Source organism: Macaca nemestrina, chromosome 7 (assembly GCF_043159975.1).
Source record: "Macaca nemestrina isolate mMacNem1 chromosome 7, mMacNem.hap1, whole genome shotgun sequence".
In the NCBI taxonomy this organism is placed as follows: Eukaryota; Metazoa; Chordata; class Mammalia; order Primates; family Cercopithecidae; genus Macaca; species Macaca nemestrina.
The window spans coordinates 123602771-123629331 of NC_092131.1; the positions used below are offsets into that span (position 1 = coordinate 123602771).

The following is a 26561-nucleotide window of genomic DNA, read 5'->3' on the forward strand; positions in this document are numbered from 1 at the left end:
TCCATGAGCATGGTATGTTCTTCCATTTGTTTGTGTCCTCTTTGATTTCACTGAGCAGTGGTTTGTAGTTCTCCTTGAAGAGGTCCTTTACATCCCTTGTCAGTTGGATTCCTAGGTATTTTATTCTCTTTGAAGCAATTGTGAATGGAAGTTCATTCCTGATTTGGCTCTCTGTTTGTCTGTTACTGGTGTATAAGAATGCTTGTGATTTTTGCACATTAATTTTGTATCCTGAGACTTTGCTGAAGTTGCTTATCAGCTTAAGGAGATTTTGGGCTGAGACAATGGGGTTTTCTAAATATACAATCATGTCATCTGCAAACAGGGACAATTTGACTTCTTCTTTTCCTAACTGAATACCCTTGATTTCTTTCTCTTGCCTAATTGCCCTAGCCAGAACTTCCAACACTATGTTGAATAGGAGTGGTGAGAGAGGGCATCCCTGTCTTGTGCCAGTTTTCAAAGGAAATTTTTCCAGTTTTTGCCCATTCAGTATGATATTGGCTGTCGGTTTGTCATAGATAGCTCTTATTATTTTGAGGTACGTTCCATCAATACCGAATTTATTGAGCGTTTTTAGCATGAAGGGCTGTTGAATTTTGTCAAAGGCCTTTTCTGCATCTATTGAGATAATCATGTGGTTTTTGTCTTTGGTTCTGTTTATATGCTGGATTATGTTTATTGATTTGCGAATGTTGAACCAGCCTTGCATCCCAGGGATGAAGCCCACTTGATCATGGTGGATAAGCTTTTTGATGTGTTGCTGAATCCGGTTTGCCAGTACTTTATTGAGGATTTTTGCATCGATGTTCATCAGGGATATTGGTCTAAAATTCTCTTTTTTTGTTGTGTCTCTGCCAGGCTTTGGTATCAGGATGATGTTGGCCTCATAAAATGAGTTAGGGAGGATTCCCTCTTTTTCTATTGATTGGAATAGTTTCAGAAGGAATGGTACCAACTCCTCCTTGTACCTCTGGTAGAATTCAGCTGTGAATCCATCTGGTCCTGGACTTTTTTTGGTTGGTAGGCTATTAATTATTGCCTCAATTTCAGAGCCTGCTATTGGTCTATTCAGGGATTCAACTTCTTCCTGGTTTAGTCTTGGAAGAGTGTAAGTGTCCAGGAAATTATCCATTTCTTCTAGATTTTCCAGTTTATTTGCGTAGAGGTGTTTATAGTATTCTCTGATGGTAGTTTGTATGTCTGTGGGGTCGGTGGTGATATCCCCTTTATCATTTTTTATTGCGTCGATTTGATTCTTCTCTCTTTTCTTCTTTATTAGTCTTGCTAGTGGTCTGTCAATTTTGTTGATCTTTTCAAAAAACCAACTCCTGGATTCATTGATTTTTTGGAGGGTTTTTTGTGTTTCTATCTCCTTCAGTTCTGCTCTGATCTTAGTTATTTCTTGCCTTCTGCTAGCTTTCGAATGTGTTTGCTCTTGCTTCTCTAGTTCTTTTAATTGCGATGTTAGAGTGTCAATTTTAGATCTTTCCTGCTTTCTCTTGTGGGCATTTAGTGCTATAAATTTCCCTCTACAAACTGCTTTAAATGTGTCCCAGAGATTCTGGTATGTTGTATCTTTGTTCTCATTGGTTTCAAAGAACATCTTTATTTCTGCCTTCATTTTGTTATGTACCCAATAGTCATTCAGGAGCAGGTTGTTCAGTTTCCATGTAGTTGAGCGGTTTTGATTGAGTTTCTTAGTCCTGAGTTCTAGTTTGATTGCACTGTGGTCTGAGAGACAGTTTGTTATAATTTCTGTTCTTGTACATTTGCTGAGGAGTGCTTTACTTCCAATTACGTGGTCAATTTTGGAGTAAGTATGATGTGGTGCTGAGAAGAATGTATATTCTGTTGATTTAGGGTGGAGAGTTCTATAGATGTCTATTAGGTCTGCTTGCTGCAGAGATGCGTTCAATTCCTGGATATCCTTGTTAACTTTCTGTCTCGTTGATCTGTCTAATGTTGACAGTGGAGTGTTGAAGTCTCCCATTATTATTGTATGGGAGTCTAAGTCTCTTTGTAAGTCTCTAAGGACTTGCTTTATGAATCTGGGTGCTCCTGTATTGGGTGCATATATATTTAGGATAGTTAGCTCTTCCTGTTGAATTGATCCCTTTACCATTATGTAATGGCCTTCTTTGTCTCTTTTGAACTTTGATGGTTTAAAGTCTGTTTTATCAGAGACTAGTATTGCAACCCCCGCTTTTTTTTGTTCTCCATTTGCTTGGTAGATCTTCCTCCATCCCTTTATTTTGAGCCTATATATGTCTCTGCGTGTGAGATGGGTCTCCTGAATACAGCAGACTGATGGGTCTTGACTCTTTATCCAGTTTGCCAGTCTGTGTCTTTTAATTGGAGCATTTAGTCCATTTACATTTAAGGTTAAGATTGTTATGTGTGAACTTGATCCTGCCATTATGATATTAACTGGTTATTTTGCTCGTTAGTTGATGCAGTTTCTTCCTTGCCTCGATGGTCTTTACATTTTGGCATGTTTTTGCAATGGCTGGTACCGGTTGTTCCTTTCCATGTTTAGTGCTTCCTTCAGGGTCTCTTGTAAGGCAGGCCTAGTGGTGACAAAATCTCTAAGCATTTGCTTATCTGTAAAGGATTTTATTTCTCCTTCACTTATGAAACTTAGTTTGGCTGGATATGAAATTCTGGGTTGAAAATTCTTTTCTTTAAGAATGTTGAATATTGGCCCCCACTCTCTTCTGGCTTGGAGAGTTTCTGCCGAGAGATCTGCTGTTAGTCTGATGGGCTTCCCTTTGTGGGTAACCCGACCTTTCTCTCTGGCTGCCCTTAAGATTTTTTCCTTCATTTCAACTTTGGTGAATCTGGCAATTATGTGTCTTGGAGTTGCTCTTCTCGAGGAGTATCTTTGTGGCGTTCTCTGTATTTCCTGGATTTGAATGTTGGCCTGCCCTACTAGGTTGGGGAAGTTCTCCTGGATGATATCCTGCAGAGTGTTTTCCAACTTGGTTCCATCTTCCCCCTCACTTTCAGGCACCCCAATCAGACGTAGATTTGGTCTTTTCACATAATCCCATACTTCTTGCAGGCTTTGTTCATTTCTTTTTCTTCTTTTTTCTTTTGGTTTCTCTTCTCGCTTCATTTCATTCATTTGATCCTCAATCGCTGATACTCTTTCTTCCAGTTGATTGAGTCGGTTACTGAAGCTTGTGCATTTGTCACGTATTTCTCGTGTCATGGTTTTCATCTCTTTCATTTCGTTTATGACCTTCTCTGCATTAATTACTCTAGCCATCAATTCTTCCACTTTTTTTTCAAGATTTTTAGTTTCTTTGCGCTGGGTACGTAATTCCTCCTTTAGCTCTGAGAAATTTGATGGACTGAAGCCTTCTTCTCTCATCTCGTCAAAGTCATTCTCCGTCCAGCTTTGATCCGTTGCTGGCGATGAGCTGCGCTCCTTTGCCGGGGGAGATGCGCTCTTATTTTTTGAATTTCCAGCTTTTCTTATTATTTTTGATCAGTTTATCTTTTAGTCTTTCTACTCAAGATATGAGTAAACACTACAATTACAGTGTTGTAATATTATGTGCTTTTCTCTATACTATTAGCAGTGAGTTTTGTACCTTCAGATTATTTATTTTTGCTCATTAAAGTCCTTTTCTTTCAGATTCAAGAACTCCTTAGCATTTCTCATAGGACAGGTCTGTTGTTGATAAAATCCCTATTGTTTGACTTTTGTTTGTCTGGGAAAGCCCTGATTTCTCCTTAATGTTTGAAGGATACTTTTACTAGATACAAACTACTCTAGGATAAAGTTTTTTTTTCTTTAAGCACTTTAAATATGTTATGCCTCTTGTCTCGTGGCCTGTAAAGTTTCCACAGAAAGTGTCCTGCCAGTTTTATTGGAGCTACATTGTATGTTATTTGTTATCTTTCTCTTGCTGCTTTAGGATCCTTTCTTTATCCTTGACCTTGGAAAGTTTGATGATTAAATGTCTTGAGGTAGTCTTATATGGGTTAAATCTTCTTGGTGTTATATAACATTCTTGTACTTGAATATTGATACCTTTCTCTAGGTTTGGGAAGTTTTCTGTTATCCTTTTGAATAAACTTTCTATCCCTGCCCACCCCCCCCCGCCCCCACCAAGTCCAATAACTCTTGGATTTGGTCTTTTGAGGCTATTTTCTAGATCTTATAAGTGTGCCTCATTGTCTTTTATTCTTTTTTTCTTTGCTCTCCTCTGACTGTGTATTTTCTTTTTTTTTGAGACAGAGTCTTGCTCTGTCGCCCAGGCTGGGGTGCAGTGGCCGGATCTCAGCTCACTGCAAGCTCCGCCTCCCGGGTTTAGACCATTCTCCTGCCTCAGCCTCCCGAGTAGCTGGGACTACAGGCGCCCGCCACCTCGCCTGGCTAGTTTTTTGTATTTTTTAGTAGAGACGGGGTTTCACCGTGTTAGCCAGGATGGTCTCGATCTCCTGACCTCGTGATCCGCCCGTCTCGGCCTCCCAAAGTGCTGGGATTACAGGCTTGAGCCACCGCGCCCGGCCTTGACCGTGTATTTTCAAAGAGCTTGTCTTCAAGCCTACTGACTCTTTCTTCTGTTGTTAAGAAACTCTGATGCATTCTTCAGTATGTCAGTTACATTTTTCAACTTCAGAAATTCTGCCTGATTCTTTTTAATTATTTTAGTCTGTTAGTTCAATTTATCTGATAGGATTCTGAATTCCTCCTCTATTTTATCTTGAATTTTATTGTGTTCCTCAAAAATAGCAATTTTAGTTTGTTTAAATTTTTAACTTTTAATTAGGAGTTATATGTATTTATGGGGTACAGTAAATGTTTTGATACAGGCATGGAATGAGTAATAGTCACATCATGGAGAATGGGGTATTCATCCCCTCAAACATTTATCCTTTGAAACAGCTATTTTAAATTACATGTCTGAAACGTCACATTATCTCTGTCTCTCCAGGATTGGTTCCTGGTGCCTTATTCAGTTTGTTTTAATTAGGTTATATTTTCCTGGATGGTCTTGATGCTTCTGGATGTCCGTTGGCGTTTGGTCATTGAAGTGTTATGTATTTATTGTCATCTTTGCAATCTGGGCTTATTTGTACCCGTTCTTTTTGAGAAGACTTTCTAGGTATTTGAAGGGACTTGGGTGTTGCAATCTAAGTTTTTAGTTACTGCAAGCATGTCTGCATTAGAGGGCACCCTGAGCCCGGTAACACTGGCTTTTGCAGACTCAATAGAGGTGCTGCCTTGGTGGTCTTGGATAAGATCCGGAAGAAGTCTCTGGGTCACTAGGCCAAGACTCTTGTTCACCTCCCTTACTTTCTCCCAAACAAATGGAATCTCTTTCTGCGCTGAGCTGCCTGGAAGTGGAGGAGGGGTGACACAAGCATTCCTCTGGCCACCATCACTGGGACTGTGCTGGGTCAGACCTGCAATCAGCATGGCACCGGGTCTCACTCAAGGCCCATGGTAACCACTGCCTGCCTATTGACTATGTTTGCTCAAGATACTAGAGCTCTACAATCAGCAGATAGCAAAGCCAGCCAAGTTTGTGTCTTTCCCTTCAGGGTGTCAAGGTCTTCCTAGCCCTGGGTAGGTCCAGAGATGCCATCCAGGAGCCAGGGCCTGGAGTTGGAAACCTTAGGAATCTAGCTGGTGCTCTATTCTAATGCAGCTGAGCTGGCACTCAAGCCACAAGACAAAGTCCTTCATACTCTTCCCTCCCCTTTCTGCAAGCAGAGAATTCTGTCCCCATAGCCCCCATTGTCCCAGGCCCATGGTGAGTACTGATTGGCTACTGCTGGTGTTCACTCAGGCCCAAGGACCCTTCAGTCAGCTTGTGATGAATGCTTTCAGGCCCAGGACTCTCCCTTCAGAGCAGTGGGCTCCCCTCTGGCCCAGGGCATATCTGAAAATGCCATCTAAGTGCCAATGTCTGAAATTTGGAACCCCACAAGATCCCCCTTGGTGCTGTATCCCACTGTGGCTGCATTGGTAAGCTGTAAGACAAAGTCTCCTTTACTCTTCCCTCTCCTTTAGCAGAAGGAGTCTCTCCTTGTAGCTACCACAGCTGGGAATGTGTGAGGTGTTAGGTCTTACCTGAAGCCAAGTCTCACCCAAGGCCCTTGGCAAGTGCTACCTAGCTAACACTGCTGATTATTCAGGGCCCAGGGGTCCTTTAGTCAGCAGGTGATGCATCCTGCTAGGACTGGGTCCTTCCCTTCAAGGCAGTGGGTTCCCTTCTTGCCCAGAGTGTGCCTAGAAATGTGATCCAGGAACTAGGGCCTGGAATAGGAGCCTGCTTGGTGGCCTGTCCTACTGTGGCTGAGCTGATATCTGAGTTGCAAGACAAAGTCCTCTTTACTCTTCCCTCTCTTCTCCTCAGAAGGAAGGAAGGAGCCTTTCCCCAAACTGCAAGCTGCACTGCCTAGGGTTGTGGGGGGCATTGTGGGGAGCGGAGTTCAAGCACTGCCTTGGTGGCCCTGGCTCGTGTCTCACTAGATTGTGTACTCCCCAAAGTCCACTGGCTCCAAACCCAGCACCACACCAGGACTTGCCCAGGAATTGCAGTCCTTGTGGCCTAGACTGCCTTTCAAGTTTATTTAGAACCCCAGAGCACTTTAGCCCATGGTGGCAAGGCTCTCTGGAACTCAGGTTCCAACTGCGGGGATGGGCAATTCCCCTCTGGCCAGGGCTGCTCTAAATGCTCCCTCTGTGGGCACCAGCTGAGTTCTGCCTGGTCTTGCTTTCCACTGTGACCGGGCAGCACTGATGTCCAAAGGAAAGTCCCACAAGCGTTGTGCTCTGTTTTCCCGCAAGTGCACACCTTCCCTCTCCACGCCATACAGGATGGGGAAGGGGGGAGGGGGTGGTGTCGGCAATTAAACGCTGTCTTTCCTACCCTCTTCAGTGCCTCTTTCAGTGATAAGAAGTTAAAAAATCAGATGATTTTTGCTTGTTATGAAGGTGCTGTTTTGTGTGGATAGTTGTTCAATTTAGTGTTCCTGCAGGGAGGACGATTGTGGATGCTTCTATTTGGCCATCTTACTCTGCCTCCTCCTCAACAAAAGCTGGATCTTTTTTGATGAATGAGAGCAGTAAAGAAGACCATCCATGAGGGTAGAAAACCTGTGTTTTCCTATTCAAAGTTAGATCTCCTGTACCTCTCTTTATATCTCATATGGCATAGACATGAAGATGTAGGAATAGATGAATGTATAAATGCCATATATATGATGCATATTAATCTTTGGGCCATGAGTTGAAAATAACCTGGCAGTTAAGGCTGCAGAGATTGCCTTGAATTGCACTGGCGTTAATACATCTGTAATACTGAGCAGTTAAGCTCTTTGATAAATTATCAGAAATTTGAGTTCTTTTGTTCTCTTGCTGTATTTTACTTTATTCTATTAGAGGTATTACTCTTTTTTCACATAGATTATCATTATCTAAGTTATGATCTAAGCTACACAGGTAACTTTGGCCACACCATTCAGAGTGAACAACTATGATGAATATTGTTTAGTGTGTATCCCACCAGTGGTTCTATTATTTCCATATTGAAGATTCTCATTTTAAGTTCAGTTTAGCGAGCATTTTCTGAGTGCCTTCTTTGTGACAAGCCTGGTGCTAAATGCTGCGGGTACAAAAATGAATGAACTACAGTCTGGCCTTCCTGTATCTCACTGCCCAGGAAGATGATTTCATTGCTATATGTCAAATACAATTATAGGGGTGTATACAGGACCATAATTTTGCACTTTGGTGTTAATTTGACTATTCTTATCTAGAGACAGTTTATAGGCTAAGAGTTTAAATTATTTCTAATGGTTCATCACACTTCACATTCTGGTATTATCACTTTTTAAGAACTTCCAGGTGAATAATTGGATATTAGTATGTATGTGATGATCTCTTCTCCTCTCTTTAATTTCTTGGCATGTGGATTCCTCCCTAACCTCAGCTTCCACTTGCTGCTGAAAAGAGAACTCTTTAACTTACTCGCTATCTTATTTCCTTGTATAACTAACAGTTTGCACACTGTTAGTATACAATGTCAAGAGTTGGCAGAATTTAGGATCCTTTGATAGTGATTTCTCTTCCCTTTTTTGGGAAGGGATACTAAAAAACAGTGATTCAAACTTCTGTATCTTTGTGCTTTACACTTTTTCTTTTGGATACTTGCTGGTGGGTACTGTTATCTTAGCCTGAACCAGAAATAGTGCCATCTGATCATATTGCTTTTCATTTCAATTTGGCAGCATCTTTAATAGCAGTGCAATAGTCTGGCTTGGTGTTCTCGAGTTGAAAAGATTCTAGCATTTGTACCATAGAGAGTAAATAGTGTCCCCTTTCCCTGGTATCTCTTTTTTTTTTTTTGCCCTGAGTTAGGTTGGTGCCAGTACGCTTTCCTCTTGTATTTGAATCTGACCTTTATATTTTTGTCCCGCTAGAATATAAACTTTCTGAGCAGGGGTCATCTTGTTCACAGAGGTATTATAGCACTTAGAATAGTGCCTGGTCTGTAGCAGCTTGCAGTAAATACTGTTGAATGAATGGTATGTGAACAGTGCTGCCCAGAAGACTGAATCTTTAATGCGCAGTTCTTGTTTCAGAGCAAGGAGTTGTATTTCTGTTCTTTATGTGAAACTGTGTGGATACTGTGTAGCTCAGCAGTAGCACCATGGGTCTGGGCTGCCTCAACCAGTATCATTTGCTAGGGTAACTAAGAAGATTTCTACTGCCCAGCTTATCCAGGTATAAGGAGAGTCATAAATGGAGTCTTCTAAGTCTGTGGGGCTGGGATTCAAGGTCTCTGTGACTTTAAACTGAAATCCTGATGGGGACAGTGTACCCTCACAGTCCTAGGGAGCCCTTTGAACTTATTCTGCAGAGGCAAAAGTTCTTACCTTTTTGGTTGTGTCATCTTGCAAGGAGTTCTTGGAATTCCCAGGGCATCTGGATTGTGCCCCAGGAAAAGTTGACAGTTTATTGTCCTGTTTAAGAACTGGGGATCTGCAACCAGACCACCTTGTTGAAATCTTGGCACTGTAATTTCCCTTATTGTGATCTTTAGCAAATTACTTATTTTGTTTCTTAGTTATCTCATCTCTAAAATGAAAATAGTACCAATTTATAGTCGAATTTGTGGTTTAATATAGGCAAAGGGCTTAGAACATGCCTAGCACACAGTACCAATATTCAGTAGATATTAACATTTACGCATTTGATACAGATAAAATTCATACCTCTTTTGCTCATTTTCATTCTAATATGCTTCTTGAGGAAGATGAGAAGTCACAGAGGTGCAGCTGATATTCTGGAAATTTTACAGAGGCCTACCTGTGCCCATTGAGGTGTGTTGAGCATATAATAGCACATAACATCAGCTTCTAGTGCTGTCATCCATCACCATGTGTCAGGTGGAAAGGAGGTGAGAACTTTAGCTCTGGAAAGCTCTAATTATCCTCAAAGCAGACCATGCTCAATTTGACAGTGTCATGATTTTTAATATTTGAAAATTCCAGAATTGCTACTCTGGATGTAATCCTTTCTTTTTCTTCTTCCTCTCTCTGGCTTTTACTTATGCAGTTAGGTGAATATGATGCTCCACTTCCCACACAGATACCCAAATAGCTCTGACTGCTGAAATATTGGTGTCTTACTGTCAGCACATAACTTGTTGCAGTGTTATTGAAATTTTCACTGTTTTGAAATTTTTACTGTTACCTGGGTTTGAATCCCAGCTTTCCCAGGCTTCAGTTTTCTTTCATTTGTCAAATGGGATAAAAGTATCCACCTCATACGGTTGTTGTGAGGATTAGTAATGAATACAAAACACTTAACATAATATCTGGCATGTAATATTAGTTGTAAAGTTAATATATCCATTATCGTCATTCTGTTTCAAATCAGCAATGAAATACAGACTACACTAATCCCATTTCTGCTTGGAATTGTGAGTCTAAATGAAATATAGCAGTTCCCTGCTTGAAATATACCGTAAATCTTCCAATTGCAGTCAGGACTTTACTACCTTCTAGGGTATACAGGGATGGTGGAACATAGTAAACCTTGAGATTTGGCTTTCCTGTCTTTGTATTCTAGCCTTGCTACCCAGAGGTAGTAACCTAGATTTCTATTACACGCACCCCTTGATGCCTCCTCCCATAAAACTGCAGTAATCTAATTTGTACTCTGTCCTGGAATTGAAGACAGAATTAGGAAATGCATCCAGTACGTTTGGTAGCAAAGTTCTGAAATGGCCTCTAAGATAATTACTTTCATAATAACCTACAAAATTTCATGTATAACCACAAGTTATCATACTAGCTTTGTTACGTTTCTTTTTCTTTGACTTGCAAAACATCCCTCCATTAAAGATGGTATTCTCTCCCATTTACAAATCAGGAAAGCAAGACTTAGAAAGGTCAAATAATTTGCCTAAGGTTGCACACCTGTCTAGTGACACACAGCGTTGATTCACCCTACAGCTTTTTCCTTTTTGCTCAGAATTAGAAAGCTGAATCCCAAAATTAGGGTCAAAATTTTTCCTATAAAAACTTGTCAGTGATAAACTGAACAAAGAGAATGTATGCAGTGCCTTATGCCTGTAATCCCAACACTTTGGGAGACCAAGACAAGAGAATCACCTTGAGCCCAGGAGTTCAAGATCAGCCTAGGCAATATAGTGAAACCTTGTGTCTACAAAAAATTTAAAAATTAGCCAAAGTTGGTGGTGCACGTCTATAGTCTTAGCTGAGGCTGAGGTGGAAGGATCGTTTAAGCCCAGGAAGCAGAGGTTGCAGTGAGCCAAGGTAGCACCACTGCACTACAGCCTGGGCAACAGAGCAAGACACTATCTCAAAAAAGAAAGAAAGAAAAAAAAAGAATAAGCAAAAGAAGGTAAACAGGCAGAAAGAAGATATGAAGAAAGTTAAGTTAATAAATGTGGAACATAAAAGATAGGATGGAAACAAATTTATTCAAGCATCTCTGGTAAACAATTCATATAAGGCCTGTTCGATGGAGGCCTTTTTTTTTTTTTTTTTTTTTTTTTGGTAGTGTGAAGTTTTAACTTGGAGACTCAGAATTCAAACTTGAAACTATAGAAGAGAGGATGAAGACAATATTAGCAGTTGAAAGGAAAATGTAGAAATAGAAACGTTATATATATTTAACAGAAAACAATGATTGACATCAAATGTTGAAGATACATGTTCTTAATGATAGCTATATGTAGATATGGTTCAGAGAAGGTAAATTGCATGTATTATTTGATACACGGAGAGAAGATTCAGGTAAGTATTCTGGAGTTAATTCCTGAATTAGTTGCCATAGTATTAAATTATATTTTTCTGTAAATGAGATGCCAACGTGAGGCTTCTTTTATTTGGAGTGTTTAAGCAGGGGAAAAGAAGGCAAACACTGAATAGCTACTGCACCTATCTGAGGAAGTGTTGTAATACACTAAAAGTTCAGATACAAATTTCATTAGCTGCATGTTAGCATGTCATATCTGTCACTCTGAGGCTTTACCTTTTACCTATGAAACCCACGTTGATAATTAAACATTTTCACATGTTTAAACTTCTACAAGATGCTCAAGTTTTGTACCTTCAGTTTATGCATGATCCAGTTGCATATACTGTTCAAATTCTTTTTATTTTTTTGAGACAGGATCTTGCTCTGTTGGCTAGGCTGGAGTGTAGTGTTGCTACCATGACTTACTGCAGCTTTTACCTCCTGGGCTCAAGTGATCCTCCTGCCTCAGCCCCACAAGTAGGTGGAACCACAGGTGTGCACCACCACACCCAGCTAATTTCAGCTATATATACTTAGAACATACTAAGTATACCAACTTGCTAACATTCACTTCAACAGGATAAAACTGGCCTGCCTTCCCCTCCTTACCAACCGGCTCTCCTCTGACTTCTAGGTTTGTCAAGAAGGCTGCCATCCACATAGTTGGCCAGATACCAAGATGCTGAGGTCACTTTTTATTCATTGAGTGCTTTATTTTTATATCTGACCAAGTCTGGTAGTTCTTCCTTTGGAATATGTAGCTTGTTCGTTTCTCTTCACTGTCACTATTTTATTTATTTTTAATTTTTGATTCTTTTTGCTATAGAGGGAAAGATAATTATTGCTTGTTTTTTGGGAATTCTCATAACTTCCTCAAGTAATTTTGTAATGCATTTTCCTGGATAATGCTTTTTCATTTTTGCTTAATTTAGTTATGTAACCTTAGTTTGGCTGCTTAGGTATGTCACTGGAGAGCTACTTCCCTATTGGGAATGTAATTCTCAGTTCTGCTAAGAGAGGAGATCATACACATTAGTTAGGGTTGTCATAAAAGGAGTTTAAAACATCAGCTGTTAGCAAATCACTTTGCTTATGTGATTTGTTTTGAATTTGAACAACAAATCCATCTGTTTTACCTTAAACAAAAGGTAAGATATGCATAAAGACAAGTATTTTTGTAACCTAGTATGAGGGAATTCTTACCCTACAAAATTATTTTGGGAGCAGGCTAATTATATTTACACCTGGGCAATGAACAGCCAGTCTTTGAAGAGAGTAAAGCATCAGATAACTTACCATTTTAAAAATTTATTGATGTGTTTGTTTCCAGGAAGAGAGAATTTAATAATTTATTAATTTAAGGGAGCAAGTGTTTTTGTAGAAAAGATTATCAAGAGTGTAATCAGGCCTCAATGGCAGTTTTCTTGTGAGAAATGCTAGAAGGAGGGAGATAATTTTTGTTGGAGAGTTATTCTGTGTTGAGAACACAGAAATAGTTCAGAAGTGCATTAGGAGTGTTTACAAACTTATATGTCTGCATTTTATTGAGTTAACAAGTTTACTATGTCTTGTTTAAATAGATTTTTTTTATTATGGATACACAATAATTGTATTAGAGAAATTCCTTAAAGATCTTTGGTAAGAGGATCCCTCTCCATCTGCTGATTTCCAATATATTTCTATTGTGCAACAGCCAGCTATGCATGCCTGTCGACTGAGGTATTAACAAGGCATGAGTTTGCAGTTCAGTAGGAATCTAGACGTAGTGGTGTCATGGGAAGATCGTCTTGCGTATGGTCTGGTGTGATGGATGACCAACTGTGGGACCTGGGGAAAACAACACTTCTCTTGGCTTCATTTCTCACTCTGTAAAATAAGAGTTACATCAAGGGCCCTTCTATCTCTGAGTCTCTCATTTTATGATGTGACCAAAATCCCTTCTGAGCTCCTCATGGAGAGGTGTTTGTTCCATAGCCCTTTCTGTTTTTTTAATGTAGTCCTTGCTCTTATGGGTATGAACAAAGCCAGCCTAAATGGATTGGAGTTTTGGAAACTTTTTTCCCTCTGATTGTAATTAAGTGACCTAAACAGATATTGAATTTATGACCATAATGTTAATAGCTTTGTGCTACCAACAACATTTTAACAGCAAAGCAGGATTGTTTCCAAACTAGAAATCTATGAAAATTCAAATATTGATAAAGAAGGCTTCACATACTTTGTTGTACATAGAGCCATTCTTAGGAATACTTGGGATGCTCATTCTAATAATAACTTCAGTATAAGAGGTAATTAAGAACAAAGACGTTGGAGGTATACTTCCTGGGTCCACATCTGGTTCTGCCACTTGCTCATTTTGTGACTTTGCACAAGTTATAATACCTACTAAATAGATTTTCTGAGGAATAAATGCTGAGGAATATATGTCTGGCCTATAGTTCTACATATGTTTAGCTGCTGTTATTAATTACTTTTACATGCCAGGAGTCAGTGCCTCCTATAACAGCTCCATTAATCCTCATAGCAGTTCTATGAAAATAGTATCATTTTTATCCTCATGAAGAGACCAAGACTCAGAGAGGCTAAATAATTGGCCCAAGATCACATGTAAAATGGATGCTACAATAGCAAAGACTTGGAATCAACCCAAATGTCCATCAGTGACAGACTAGATTAAGAAAATGTGGCATGTATACACCATGGAATACTATGCAGCCATAAAAAAGGATGAGTTTATGTCTTTTGTAGGGACATGGATGCAGCTGGAAAAATCATTCTCAGCAAACTATCGCAAGAACAGAAAACCAAACACCGCATGTTCTCACTCATAGGTGAGAATTGAACAATGAGATCACTTGGACTCTGGAAGGGGAATATCACACACCGGGGCCTATTATGGGGAGGGGGGAGGGGGGAGGGAGGGCATTGGGAGTTATACCTGATGTAAATGACGAGTTGATGGGTGCTGACGAGTTGATGGGTGCAGCACACCAACATGGCACAAGTATACATATATTAACAAACCTGCACATTGTGCACATGTACCCTAGAACTTAAAGTATATATATAAAACAAAATGGGTGCTAGATTCAACCCAGGTTTATCTGACTCATTCTAAAACTAAGGCTCCTTCGTTCTTCATATATTCTGCCCTAAGCCTGGTCCTTTGGAAATTCTCAATGCTGTTAATTAGTCAGAAGGCAGTTGGTGTTAGAAGACCAAAGGCTCAGGTAGCATCTAAATAAGAGCCTCTCTTAATCACCATGATAAAATGATGTGACTCTTCTTTAGAAATGTGCCTTTCAGACTTCAGGGTTTTCCATGAATTATTTTCATACAGTGTAACTTCCTTTTGTTCATCTTCTCTACAAGATGAGGCAGCCTTGACACCCAGTCCCCAGATAGCCTTCCTTGTAACAGTGGCCTTGAAGTATCTGGGCTGGGTTAGAAAAAAGACTCCTTTGCCCTATCTATGTCCTTATCTTTACAGAGTGAAAATTGTAATACACAAAATAATTACAATGAAGTTAACAACTAAAGCATCCCCATACCTCCCTTTATTCCTCAGGTATTTATTTAATATTTAGCTATCTGACATTTTAATCTGAAGTTTAGTCCTTTTATTTTTTGCTGGAAAATTTTAAAATGGCTTTAGAGTGAAACAGCATCATTGAAAATAAAACAATTGTCTTCTATTTGCAAAACTTTTAAGTACATTTGTTTTAACCACCGCTTTTTTTTTTAATCTTTACTTGAAAATTCTTTAGCAGAAATAATGACACACAAATAGACTTCTGTCATTGCTCAACTTCCTTATGACAGTGTTACACTTATTGCTGAGTAATAGTAATTAGGGTGGTTTTGGGTATAGGCATTTTACATTTTGAATCTAAGAAGATTTTAGGTTCACCTGAGTTGCTGAATCAACTCAGTATTTCAGGAGGGTATCTTATACATGGGTTCCAAGTAGTATAAATATTAAAAAGTTAATTGCATATGCTCTGAGAAATTCTGTAAGCACTCTTTCACCTTTATTTCATAGATGAACAGTGAAGACAGTGGTGAGGGAATTTTATCAAGTTTATTTGTAAAAAGTCCTGGGCTGGCATTTTCCTTAGAGCCAGATGATCTGTCACAACTACTATACTCTGTTGACATAGAGCAAAAGCAGCCATAGGCAACTTGTAACCAAATGGGTGTGACTATTTAAATAAAACTTTATTTAGGCAGGCTTAGTTTGAGAATCCTAAATGGATCTGGTGGAGGGCCCGGGGAAGGCAGTTGGCACACATGTTGTTGAAAACAGTTGTTTAAGCTTCTGGCAAATTTGAATACTAACTTATAAAGGAGTCAATAGGGTTTATATGAAGATAAAAGCAGTGGTTTGAAATATCACAACACTAAGGACCACTCTCACAAGGAGTTATGTTTCCAAAATGGCATAATTTTGCTCTTAATGTATGCTTAATAGAGTAATGCATAATGTATTATTAATTTGGAATCTATTATTTGTCCAGCTACACGTGCAGATTTTCAATTTTCTTGTACATTTAAAAATGATAAATGGAAAGTGCAATACCATTCAAGGGAGGAACTACTCAATACTTAGGTAGTTATTTGCCAGATCACATTTTGGGTTGTTTCTGTTTTTAACTGACATACTGACTTAAGTTTGCCAAAACCTGATTGCATTTGGAAGGAAAATGGCATTGTTGCTGTTTTCTCTGCATGAGAACATCTAAAACAGGTGGCTGGCAGCAGGGAAGGAGTAAAGGTAAAGGACAAAAATATAATAGTTTGTGAGCTTGTTTTTTTTTTTTTTTTTTTTTTTTTTGCACTAAATTTCAGATCTAGCTAGGTTATGTTTTGTTTCACTCTGATCTTTAGAATACCTAATTTATTTTCTACATTCCATACCCTCCCTCAAGTAAATAAGGGAAACCCCACTATATTACAATTGGTATTGAATTCACTAACATTTTTATTATTGAGGTATAATTGTAAATTATTTTGTTAGAGTTTAATCTTTTGATTCAAGTTGACTGGTGTTTTTATTTGCAATCTATATTTTACAGTGTTTAATTCTAAGTATGTTTCCATGAACAGGTAGTTTGATTTTTAAAGCTAGAGACAGTAATTGAGTTAAGGTGCACCAGGTAGCTTAGAAAACATTTTATAATAGTGACTTTATAAATGCTACATCTTGGAGCTTAAGAAATAGAAAAAGTTAGATTGACCAAAGTCATTCTAAAAAGCAAAGCAAGACCCCCATGAGTATTTTATGTTAGATCACATTTCTGGCTTTTATTGGAACCATTGATATGGTCGAATTCCTAAATCTAGTACGTATTATTATAAAAATGATATTGTATATGGGGGTGATGCCAGTTTGAGGCTTGGGTAGTGTTTTTGCTCAAAGCTTTCTTTTCGTTTTTCACACTGATAGCATAAGGATGTCATGCAGTCCTCAATCTGAATCCTTAGTAGGAAGATCTTGAACAGAGTTCTGACAAGTAGGGTTATCACATTTTTATGTATCCTTCAACAATTATCCTACCTAAAAAGATCAAAGGAACATGGAGTCAGATGTTGCAAGTTTTAACTCTGATGTTTCTTCTCAAGGCAGATTTCCTATTGCAGTGTGGATATTATTCTCTATTTAAAACAATAGTATAAACTGGCTGGGCACGGTAGCTCATGTCTGTAATCCCAGCACTTTGGGAGGTTGAGATGGGTGGATCACCTGAGGTCAGGAGTTTGAGACCAGCCTAACCAATATGGTGAAACCCCATCTCTACTAAAAATACAAAAATTAGCTGGGCGTGGTGGCGGGAACCTGTATACCCAGCTACTCGGGAGGTTAAGACAGGAGACTTGCTTGAACCCGGGCAGCAGAGGTTGCAGTGAGTTGAGCTCATGCCACTTGCACTCCAGCCTGGGCAACAGAGCAAGACTTCGTGTCAGAAAAAAAAAAGGTGATACAAACTGATTTCATATTTCAACATTTTGATCATTCAGAAGCTGATGTATTAATACATTTTCAAATGTATTAGATCATAAACATGTTAAGAAAAGTTATTTTTTTCCTTTGTTTTACTAGTAGTCTGAATGTTCATAAAAGTTCATTTTTAGGTCAGATTGATTCATTGAGCCCTGTATGAAAAAACTTCCTTGTGTATTTAATTTCGTTTGGATTCCCCTTTAAGAAGCTTTAGCCATTTTCCAAATGTGCATAAAACTGTCAAGTTAATAGGAATAATACAGAGGATTCTTAGACAAAATAGAAGAAAAAGAAGAGAAAGAAAAATGACTCTGCTCTAGGAGGAGCACAGAACTGGGAACTAATGACCATTTTAGTACCTATAATGTGGCAGGCATTCCCTAGTTTTGGAATTGACAGTACCCTCTAAGAAGTTTGATAGAGGTGTGTATGAAGGAGGGAGCCTAATGCAGATTTGGTGTGGGTTAGGGAGGGGTGTATTGAAGGGCCCAAGAGGAAGGATGTCAGGAAATATTTCTAAGAGAAGAACTTGAGCCTCACATAGCCACACAGACAAGGCAAAAGAGTGTTAGACAAGGTGAAAGAATGAGCCAGCGTACGGAAGTATTAGACAACATTAAACACTGGGGATCTATAGACATTCAGTAGAAATGATTGGTGAATGAGGAAATGGAAAGTAGTATGGTGAAGGATTGGATTGGAAAGGATTGTTGGATGTCAAATATTATGGGCCTTATGTTACCAGGCTATCAAGTCAGAACTTTGCCCTGATGATGGCAAGGAATCCCTGAAGGAAGCTATTTATTAGCTGTTTCTATTAACCACTCTTGTCCCCACTAAAGTTAAAGATAGAGATAGAGATAGATAGAGAGTGGGGAGGGAGGGTATGAGAGAATGAGAGTGAGAGAAAGAGAGAGAGAGAGAGACATGGATGGAGTCTAGCTTGAAACTTTTCTGTGATTTTTAATTTTACAAGAATTTTTGTTTTTTGGTGTATTGTATCCAAAGGCAGAGAAAATGTGAAGGTTATCTTAAAACCCTGACATTAGATTTTTAAAAACTTAACTCTGGTGGTATTCCAAATTTTGGCAAAGCATCTAATTTCTTTTAGTCCCACTTCCAGGTCAGATACAATTAGATTCTTAGATTCTTGTTTTTGCTGTATCCCTTTTCATCCGGGTGGCTTTTGGGGGATATTATGGTGTGCTTTGGGGTTGGGGTAGAGGTGAGGGTGCCTGGAGAAGGCAAGCAGGCAAGCTGATTGCCATCAAAGCAGCAATAATGGCTAAATGAGTACTTCTGAAATTGCTCCTTCTCGGGTGTTTTTGGAGAAAATGTCGGGAGAGTAGAGTGTTGTAATTGAAAAGGATGATTTTCTGGTGGTTGAATTTCAACACTCTGTAACCCGGATGGATAAAAATGACTCTGTACCTTACAAGTGAACCCTTTCAGTTTACTCGATGAATTGAATTTGTAATAGGAAAGATAAAGTTTGCTGGTAATGTCAGATTCAGTACTTCTTTACTGTTCTTAGAGCCGTTGTTTTATTCTTTTAAAGAAAAAAAATTTTTTTTTAAGAGACAGGGTCTCACTATGTTGCCCAAACTGAAGTGCAGTGGCTATTCACAGGCCCCATCATAGTACACTGCAGCCATTAACTACTAGCCTCAAGCAGTGCTTTTGCCTCAGTCTCCCATGTAGCTTGAACTACAAGTACACATCACTGCATCTGGCCATTGCCATATTCTTTAAGGATCAATTACGTCATGCGGAGTTGGTTTCCTTGCTTCCATTGTCTCTCAACTGTAGTCCTAGATTAGCTTGTCAGGTTATTAATCTTAAAACATGATTTTTAACATGTTACTCCATTATTTAAAACTCCATAATAGCATTTTGCTGTTTGGGTTCCACAAAGCCTCTGAGATATTCTCTGTGAAAAGGGAGAGCAGGGTTTGGGAAGTGCTGGGGAGCCAAGGCTGACCTAATAAGGCAAATCATATTATTAGCTCATATTGTCTAAATAAAACTTATTTTACCTGGCAGTTATACTTCACTCTGAAATTACCTGAGGAATAAGTCCCTCCTAAAAGATTGTATATTAAATGTAGATGGTTTTGGGTTGGTGAAAGTGGCATACCAGGGTTTCCAGCAACACTTATTTATCTGCCATTTGGGAGAGAGAGGGATGCTTGTCAAGCAAATAGTTCTTGCATAATAACTGATTTTTGGCCAGTCATGGTGGCTCACTTCTGTAGTCCTTGCAATTTGGGAGGCTAAGGTGGGTGGATCACTTGAGCCCAGGAATTTGAAACCAGCTTGGGCAATGTAGTGAAATCCCATCTCTACAAAAAGTACAAAAAATAACCGGGCATAGTGGTGCTTGCCTGTGGTCCCAGCTGCTTGGGAGACTGAGGTGGGAGGATCACTTGAGCCTGGGAGGTCGAGGCTCCAGTGAGCTGTGATCATGCCACTGCATTCCAGACTGGGTAACAGAGTAAGAACCTGTCTCAAGAAACTCAAAAAACTGATTTTCTCATATCTCTTTGACAGTGGACCATGCACATAATAAGCAGAAAAAGGAATAAAAAGGGATCTTGCCTTTAAAGATCAGTTATGTCCAGCCTCCCAAAACTGCACTGGTCAGTACCACCAGAGTACTCAGAGAGTTGCTGTTTTTGCTGAAATGGTGATTATAATTATCTGGCAGATTTTCAGGTACACCAATGGCATGACCTGACCATCAGCCTGTATTATTACATAACCAGCCTGTATTATTGCTTAGCAGGGCAGGTCATGCCATTGACCGATTCTAGCTCCCAGGCCAGTATTAATTTGCTATTGGTGGAAGAAAAGGAATGAAAATATTCTTGAAAGTCAGTATGTCAAAGAATATAACCCAGACCAGTGGAGCCAAACAACAACAACAACAACAACAACAAGACGAAACATAGCTGAGTTTACTTATTTGCCAGGTAAGGAAATATAGTAAGGATTTTACATTTGCCAGGGAAGGAAATATAGTAAGGAAATTTACTGAGTAATTGTTGAGGAAGAAAAGTCTGGATTTTAGTACTAGAAAAGAGCGGGGGTTAGCATAGGGTTGGGGTGGTTATCCAAATTAATGATTGAAAACCAGCATTTTGGATAGGATGGCATGAGTTCATAGATCTGTATATGATTGGGTAAAATAAGTCCCATTCTAGTGAAACAGCATTTAGTCTTGGTATCTTGTAGGCAAGTCCTGCTGTAAATGGAAGTTTCCTGTTACAAGAGTTTCTGGCTCCTTTTCTAAAGCTAATTAGGTCTGTTATGAAGGTCCTGGACCTAACCAATCCTCTTAAGGGTCCCTGTTGGTGCAGTCTAATGTTGGATGGGCCCTTGGGTTGGCAGTGAACAGTTCTTACTCTAGATATACACTCCTAGAATACTTGCGGCAAACCCCTGAATCTGTATATATTGAGTGTTGGGAACCCTAGCCTAATATGTCCAGCTAGAAAATGGCTTTCCTCCATGTATACCATTCTTGCCAGATTCTTCCCAGAGGGTATAGAATTGTAAGTATGAGGGTGTTTGATAAGTGTTATTTTTGTTACATTGTATTCAACTTAGGATTTGTATATATTTCTAGATAGTTTCTTTATAAAGACTTAGTCTCATTTTATTCTTCAATGAGCTCTTCAAAAGTGACTCACATTCTCTTACGACTTTTTAGTTCCATAGAGAATGCTAATTCAGGTTCCTCTTAGAAGGGCTGCTAGATAATTTTGCTCCTTATGGGAAGGTCTTACTGTGGAAATCCCCAGATTTTTGAGTTTCTGTTTGAAATATATGGTATTCAACTACTTTTATGTCGTTGGAGAAAATGTATAACCTCAGATTTTCAGCACTATTTGTAGGTTGCCTTTTTCTTCTTTCTTGTTACCTAAGTGAACACATTTATTACCAATATAACTTGTAATCCCACTGGAGAGGATTGCAGTGCTTTTAGGCAATCTCATTTCAGCAGATATAGCTCTTTAAAAACAAACCAGTTAAAGAGAGTCTCAGCTGAACTACAGTTGTTTCTTTTGACCAAGGAAATATGGAGGTGGCGAGCAAAATCCTCGGACTTACACAGACCATCTCAACAAACATGTTTGTGCTTGGCTAAGGACATGCTGATTAAGTCTTTTCTATAAATGATATATGAATGAATCCAACACAATTCTTGGTAGCAGAGATTGAGGGCCTTTTTGTAGTTTGACTCAGATTTCGTCTTCAGAATTATTTAATAACACTTCACATGTATTGTGATTTATTTGCTTTCCAGTTGAGTTTTTGACATGTCTATTTTCTGAAGCCAAAGAGAATTGACAATGTGATTTTTAAAAGGATTTGTTTCAGCATATGAGTATGCAATGGTATTGACCTTCCAAAAGCCACTAAGACATAAAATGTTATAAAGTTTTAGTATACAGTAGGGTTAAAAATGTGTTAGTATGTCCGCAAAGGGAAATATTTTATTTTCCAATACCTTTAAAATGTAACAAATAACAAACTCTAATTAAATATAATTTGTAATATGTAAATAATACCTTGAAATAGCAAGATTCCTGGCAGTTAAACTATTGAATTCCGTACTCTATAAGAAGCAAGAACTTTTGAGGATCATTTCATTTAGCTTTTGCTTATGACTTCCACTGTCCATATATGTCAAAGAGAGGGAGATGATCTTTCAATAGTTTACTAAAGAAATGAGATGCTTCATAAAATTGTTATGTGGTTGGCTTTTTACAGGGAAAATAAGAATTACAAAATGCTTACTTGCTTTATTTTTATGGGATATATATATATATAAAATATTGCTATACAGAGTCAGTAAAGTCCTTAGAAACTTACAGTTTTAGCAAATGTGATAGGCATAGTTTTCTTTTTAAACTTATGTGTAAAATAGTAGCATATTCAAATGATAGGCTAGTTGTTTGGTATGAAGAGGAGAGATCACTCTTGGTCTCACCTTGCCCAGTCTCATAGGCATTGTTGCACTAGAAGAAAATACACCACATGGGATTTTCACATGTCCAAGCTCAGTAAGTTTTATTAGGTGAAGTAAAGGAGTTGGGCTCTAAGGTGATTTTTGAATCAGCAGGTGATACAGTAGATGAGATTCGGGAAGTTATTCCAGGCACTAACCAGGTAAGAGTTGTAAATACAGTTATGCACGGAATGACAAAGTTTTGGTCAACGAGGACCACTTAAGAGTGTAACATTGTTGGCCTGGCATGGTGGCTCACGTCTGTAATCCCAGCACTTTGGGAGGCCAAGGTAGGCGAATCATCTGAGGTCAAGAGTTTGAGACCAGCCTGGCCAACATGGTAAAACCCCATCTCTACTAAAAATACAAAAATTAGCCAGGTGTGGTGGCGCACACCTGTATTCCCAGGTACTCAGGAGACTGAGGCAGGAGAATCACTTGAACCCGGGAGGTGGAGGTTGCAGTGAGCCGGAGGTTGCAGTGAGCTGAGATTGTGTAATTGTACTCCATCCTGGGCAACAGACTGAGACTCCATCTCAAAAAAAAAAAAAAGAGTATATATAACATTGTATTTTTCCTATACCTTGTCTATGTTTATTTGTAATTGTGCTTTATTTTATTTTTTGAGACAGAGTCTCACTCTGTTGCCCAGGCTGGAATACAGTGGCTCGATCACTGCCCACTGCAGACTCCACCTTTCTGGCTTAACCAATCCTCCCACCTCAGCCTCCTGAGTAGCTGGGGTCACAGGCATGTGCTACCATGCCCAGCTAATTTTTAAAACATTTTGTGGAGATGGGGTCTCTTTACGTTGCCTAGGTTGATCTCAAACGGGACTCAAGTGATCCTCTCACCTTGGTCTCCCAAAGTGTTGGGATTACAGGCATGAGCCACTGCCCCCAGCCCCTTATCTGTGTTTAGATACACCAATACCATTGTTATTGCCTACAGTATTCAACACAGTAACGTACTGTACAGGTTTGTAGCCTAGGAGCCGTAGGCTATATCATATATCTGATATACATCTGATATATGATATATATGATATATGATATATCAGATATACAATGTTTGCACAATGATCACCTAATGATGAATTTCTCAGAATGTATCCCCATTGGTAAGAGATGTGTAACTGTAATACAGCTTTTGTTAAAGCCATGGTTTCTTTCAAATAAAAAAGTAGAAAATAGCTTACATAAAAAAGCCTTAAAAATTATTTTCACATGGAACAATCTTTGTGAAGTGTGCCTGTGTTTTTAAAATGAGAATTATATTTGCACTATAAGATATCCTTATTGTGTCAGAGTTTCTGTATATCATAAACCACTCTTTACATTTTTCATTATGCTGATTAAATAATAAATAATATTCAATTTAGAAAACCAGAAAGTTATATCTTCAAAATATGCTATGGAATGTAGAGGGATTGAAAATGTTTCCAGAAAGAGGCTGTTCAGGAGAAGGAAGTATATTACTTTGGATGTTAGACCTTCTCTTAGGAGAGAGGTGATATTTCCTTAGCCTCAATATGAGGAGGAGAGTTCTGCCAGAGTAGGTATATTCTGAAGGACTGTTTTTAGTAAAGAACCTCAAGAGCAGGTACTTCCCCCCTCCCCTAACCAGCTTTCTGGGAAATATAGAGCAGGTGGTATTTATGTGAGAAGGAACTTGGAGAAAGGTCAACTCTTCCCTTAATTTTCCTTGCTTTCCCCATATTCACTTTTTAATCTTCATTTAGCCAAGTTATTAACTTGTTTGTTAAATGTTTGTTGTGTGCCTTTGTTAGGTATGTGGTAATTTTTTAATTCATGCTCATTTATTCAGAAGAGTTTCAAGTTGCCTGGTTTTTTTAAGTGAACTGTGTATTTTCTTTTTTGTTATATGTGTTCACAAAAGTTGGAGAAAGGTTTTTTTTCCCAATACATTCTATTAATCAAACTCATTTATTTTTATTATTACATTTGTTTTTAACTTACATCGGTCCTGATTGAATCCTTTTACTTGTGTATCTAAGTGCTTAATAATTTTTTGATCATTTGGATCAAAGTGAGTTTAATGAAAATAGAATTTTGTGATAGCCCTTAAGCCAACTGGCCACATCCTTGATTTCCCAAATCAAGGTCAGAAGTGTAATTACTAAATTATATTGTTTTCTTTAGATATTCAGATAGGAATAGTAGGAATATTCATTGGAATAGTAGATTGAAGCCTTAACTTCATCCGTCTAGAACAACTAATACACTGTGGAACTTCAGTGCTACATTGGCTTACTTTAACTACATTGAGGCCATCTGGTCAGTTAGTGGGGTGTAGTGGCCAGCGCAGAGGCTGTTGGGTAGTCAACTATGGGTTTGAATCTTTGCCACTTACTAACTGACTGTGGCGAGATTATTTTTAATATCAATTCATCATCAGTAAGGTAGGGATGATAGTATCTGCCAAGTTACATGGTTGTGAAAATTAACAATTTAGTTAAAGCACCTTGCATTCTGCCTGGGATAGTATATAGGTGTTCAATAAATGGTAGAGACTGTTAACTATTACTTACATTTTCTTTGTATATATTTTCTGCTTAAATTCATGTTAGTGCTAATAACCAAGATAATTTACATGAGTGTTTTAATTTAAGATTAGTGAGACTTTAAAAGCTTTTCTTAAAGTTGAAATACATCATGGTCTTTAATGTTTCTCTTCTTTTCTAAGTTTTTACTTTAATAAAAATACCAAAAAATCAGAATGGTTTTTCTTATTTTGTCCTTAGTAAACACATTATGCTTCCTGTTTGAGATTTTGTTACCTTGTGGAATTTTTCATTAATATAGTATATAGCACAGCAGGGTTTTGTTTTTGTTTTAAACTAAAGATTGATCTTAATGAGATAGTGTTGAAATTAGGTAAGCTTCTCTTGCTGCTATTTATCTCTTCCATCTTTATTTTTAACATTTTAATCATATGGCTCTCTGAAACTCCCTACAGCATGAATGAAAGACAATTTTTCTACCAGAAAGGAAGTAGCCTAAAAAGATTGTTATATCACCATTTATAAGTTCAAAATTCTTATTACTGAAGCTATATATTCATCCTTCAGCTACACGCTTGCTACCTTATGGATGTTTTAAAGACTGTCACCACCTTAGCAATATTCTGAGTAACTCGATTTTAATGTGATATATATTTTGTTGATGACTTTCAAAATAATTATACATTATTGAACATTTAATTATTAAATTACAAAGATAACTTAAACTCTGATTTTACATTCTAGGTACATTTCTGTGATTAGAAAATTCTCTCTTGGTATTCTATTTATAATTAATATACCAAGTCAAACTAATTAGAAGTATCTGAAGCCCCTAGCAAAATTTGTAATTAGACATGCCATTTATAATTAACTGACTCTTCTCATTCTTGCCTTTTCCTCTCTATTTGAATTAATCACTGTGCTCTTCCTTTAGTGATACTTGTGTTCCTATCCAAGACACTGATTAGAGTTTAGTGATCAGTGTTTGTGATATGTTATGGAGACTTATTTTATAGAAACCTTGCTTTTAAACTTTAAAAACATTAAAATACTTGAATTATATTCTCTATAAAGTATCACATTGAAGATTTTTTTTTTGCACATTATCAAAATAAGTATTTATTTTATCAGATGCTGAAGGCAAACAGAGAATAGACAGACTTGACAGTTTTTCCTCTCTAGTACTTTAGTATCTGGATTTTTCTTGCCAGTCTGATCACTGATCACTGTCTGCATAGTTTTGACAGCATGCCCATTGACCCTGGGCCATTGATAGACCTGGTATGTCTTCATTTATTATTTTGCTAAAGAATTAAAAGTCTGATAAGCTAGGCAGTGTCCTGTGCTTTGGCTATGAAGAGGCAGGAGTGGTATTTAAAGTGTTTATGAGTAAGTACAAAATAGGCACCAACCAGTTAAGATGGCTGTAGCGCTGGATCAGGGTCTTGAAGAACCCCTTCATCCTTTATGCTGTATCAGGCTTTCTTGTTTTACCCACTGGGTTGTAGTGATGGTAGGGAGACTGGACCATCAGTAGGTACCTTAGGACTGGTGGAGTTTGAGGCAGTGACTTTACCAGACTATGTTACAGAAGTATTTCAGTACTGAAGTACAACCCTTCAGGCTCTGTTGGTGTGTACCAGCTCAATATTAGCTCTGCCAAGAGGTGTTCAGTCATTGTCCTTAGAGAGCTTACTGTTCTCTAACTGTAAGAGACAGTTATAGT

General features: G+C 38.3%; 1 protein-coding gene across 27 annotated transcripts in view; it reads left to right on the plus strand.

Annotated features, from left to right (window-relative positions):
* LOC105491024 (pseudopodium enriched atypical kinase 1) overlaps positions 1-26561 on the plus strand; it is a 305249-nt gene that overhangs the window by 27451 nt on the left and 251237 nt on the right. For 4 of the 27 annotated variants that reach the window (XM_011757115.3, XM_071100873.1, XM_071100875.1 and 1 more), the window contains exon 1: positions 14288-20269. The exons of 21 other annotated variants lie outside the window; for them this stretch is intronic. The gene's annotated coding sequence lies outside the window, so the exon portion shown is untranslated. Of the gene's footprint in view, positions 1-14044; positions 14128-14287; positions 20270-26561 lie in introns of those variants that run through there. 2 more of the 27 variants (XM_071100870.1, XM_071100874.1) reach the window with 1 other exon arrangement.